This window comes from Physeter macrocephalus, chromosome 8 (genome assembly GCF_002837175.3).
Source record: "Physeter macrocephalus isolate SW-GA chromosome 8, ASM283717v5, whole genome shotgun sequence".
NCBI lineage: Eukaryota > Metazoa > Chordata > Mammalia > Artiodactyla > Physeteridae > Physeter > Physeter macrocephalus.
The window spans coordinates 12,592,837-12,595,705 of record NC_041221.1 but is presented as its reverse complement, the minus strand read 5'-3'; the positions used below and the strand labels follow the sequence as shown (position 1 = coordinate 12,595,705).

The window sequence follows — 2,869 nt, the reverse complement described above, 5'->3', positions numbered from 1 at the left end:
GCCACAGCAGTGAGAGGCCCGCGTACCGCAAAAAAAAAAAAAAAAAATGGCTCTTAATAGGCACCCTTGGAACTCAGCACTCCAGTAGGGAAAAGTGTCAGAATACCCAGTTTCATTCTACTGTCAAAGACAGCAACTTCAGAAACACCCCATTAGAGCATCTCTCTTACTATCTAAAATGCACATTTTTATACCCATGTCCGGAAGTGCCCAACCTAGTCTATAAACTACATAACTATAAAATGGGCTGATCTGAGGGCAATACGCAGTCTGGAGCCCCGCCCTCAGACGCACTACCTGGGCAACAGTTCCGTGTACTCGCGGGAGACGAAAACGAGTCTCAAGAGCAAAGATGCGCCAAACACTGAAAGGGTCTTCCCACAACTGAAGCGCTGTGGTCAGTAATCAAAGCAGCCCCAGGCGCATCTTAAGGAATCTACTTAAAGGCAAGGTTTTTTAAAGTAGATCTTATTTTAAGGCAAATGCAGGGGGTGGGGGGAATGCATGTCCCTCAAACAAGTTTTCAGACATTTTTCTTTTAGGAGAGAGAGAGAGAGAGAGAGAGAGAGAGAGGGAGAGAGAGGGAGAGGGAGAGAGAAACACAACTTCCTTTTCAGAGAAAACACTTTCTATGGTCTGTGCTTTAAAGGCTATAAGCAACATTAAAAATTAATGACAATAGCCAGTATTTCTTTCCTGGGCTTAAATACAAAAAGGAATCCTCTACCTGTATCACTTTCTTCCACCAACAAACAGAACCTCAAGGTGGCGGGTACAACACAGAACCTGCAAATGCCGTTCCAAAACCACACGGTGAGACACTGGAGGTCTAGAGCCCTGGGTTCTCAAGGTTGACCTTAAAAGACATTAAAGAAGGAGCCGTGGGGGGAGGGGGAGATCTAATCTAGTTACCAACTCGAACATCCTCACACAATTCAGATTCAAGGGCAGGTGGGCACTTTCCAGACAGAAAGCTCAGGGAGACTACAGGAAAGGCGGGCTTTGGAATTCCACCCTGAGAAATTCAAACCTGGCGGTGTGCAGAGGGGCCTTCCAGGATCCTGGTCGCGGTCCTAGGTCGCCAGGTCCCCAGGATCAGCAGCGTGGCTGCAGAGGCTGGGAGGGCCGGCGGCTGGGGGGAATTGGAAAAAAGAGCCTGACGGTTGGGGCCCCGAGGCCGCGTGACTTTCTGGGGCTTTGAGTCCAGTAAAATCCCTCCAGGAGGCTCACCGGCTCCGGGAACCAGCTGCCCAGACGAACAACCCGAAGGCCCAGGGAGCCGGCGCTCCGAGCCTCCCGAGCCTCCCGCGGGCTTTGGCGTCGGCTCCTCCCCGGCGGCCCGTCCCGGAGGAGGACTGGCGGGCACACCCACGTCCTGCCGCGCCGCCCACCCGCGCGGGGCTCCCCTCTCGAGCCCCGGGCTGGGCTGTCGCCGCGGCCGCGCGGGCCGGGGAGAAGGCCCGGAGGACGGCTGGGCTCGCCCCCGCCCGGCGCTCCGGTGGGCGGCTGCCGGCCCGGCAGCGGCTCCCCCGGCTCCGCTCGCCGGGCCCGGGGCCGCCCGGCCGCTCCTCCAGCCCCGCCCCCGCCCGCTGCAAGGGCCGCCCGGTCCCGGGGCCCGCCGGACGCCTCCGCCCCGGACGAGCACAAAGCCGCGCGCACGGCGCGGGGACCCCCGGCCTCCCCGCCCGTCGCCCGCGCTGGCAGGTGTCGCTCGGCCGCGGCGCCCGAGTCCCGCGGCCCGGCCAGCGCGGGCGGTGGGGAGGGGGTCCCCGCGCCGCCCGCTTCCCCCCGGCCCCGTCCCGGTCCCCGCGTCTCACCGGCGCCCCCGGCCCGCGCCCCGCCGCCCGGCCCGGCCGCCGCCGGCGCTTCCTGCTCGCGACTTCCTGGAGCGGCGCGCGGAGGCCCCGGCGGCCCTTTCACTTTCCTGAGGCCGCGGGGCGCCCGACCGGGCGGTGGCGGCGGCGGCGGCTCGGCCCCTCCCCCTCCGACTCATGCCCTCCCCGGTCCTCCCGCGGCCCCGGAGCGCACCCCGAGGCCCAGCCCCGGGGAGGCCGGGCGGGGCGCCCCCACGAGGAGACCCCGGGCCACCGCCGCTCAGGAGTCCTCCCCGCGGTCCCCGCTCCTTGCACCTGCCTGCGGGCGCCCGGGCTGGAGTTCGAAAGTGACCAAAGAGGAGCTCCCCAAGGACCCTTTGTCCTCAAGGTAAGTCCTCCCCGACAGCAGCGGAGCCGGGCTTCCCGAGAAAGGACCGGCACTAAAGGGGGCCAGCCTTGGTCTCCTGGACATTATTCTTATTACCTCCTCTCAGGGGTCAGACTCATGAGACTAGCCTCGTATTAAGTGAAAAGGGGGCCCACGATCGGCTGTGGTGAACCATCTTTGATCACACCTGTGTGTGTGTGTGTGTGTGACACGCCCCTCACGTGGCTGTGCTGGAGAACCTCACTGGGTCTCAGTCACCTGAACCCTCCCCGGTGCCGTAACAGGCTTCCCACCTCACCCAGGAACAGTGTTCTGCGAATCCCACGCTCACTTCTTGCCAAAAATTGACCTTGGGCACCGCCCCCCACAAGCCTGATTATTTTCCTGGGGTACCTGCAAAGCAGCCGCGGTAGGCACATGGCATATAAATCCAGCCCAGGTGCCCAGCTCCCAGGAAAGCACCTCCCTGGAAGGGCCCAGTGAGGCAGAAAGCATAGTTTTGCAGAAGAAATTGCAGGAAGAAGTCTCCCCCTGGTTAAAACAATGCTTAAAGTTAAAACCAATCCAAGCAGGAATAAAGACGCAGACGTAGAGAATGGGCTTGAGGACACGGGGAGGGGGGAGGGTAAGCTGGGACGAAGTGAGAGAGTGGCATGGACATATATAC

The 2,869-nt window shown here is 61.6% G+C and overlaps 1 protein-coding gene across 4 annotated transcripts in view; it reads right to left on the bottom strand.

Annotated features, from left to right (window-relative positions):
• SLC37A1 (solute carrier family 37 member 1) overlaps positions 1–1,920 on the bottom strand; it is a 61,640-nt gene extending 59,720 nt beyond the window's left edge. Inside the window, exons 1-2 of one of the 4 annotated variants that reach the window (XM_055086435.1) lie at positions 1,818–1,863; positions 1,031–1,132 (exon numbers count right to left, since the gene is read on the bottom strand). The gene's annotated coding sequence lies outside the window, so the exon portion shown is untranslated. Of the gene's footprint in view, positions 1–1,030; positions 1,211–1,230; positions 1,338–1,817 lie in introns of those variants that run through there. The other 3 variants (XM_055086436.1, XM_055086437.1, XM_055086434.1) reach the window with 3 other exon arrangements.
• Positions 1,921–2,869: the final 949 nt, after the last annotated feature.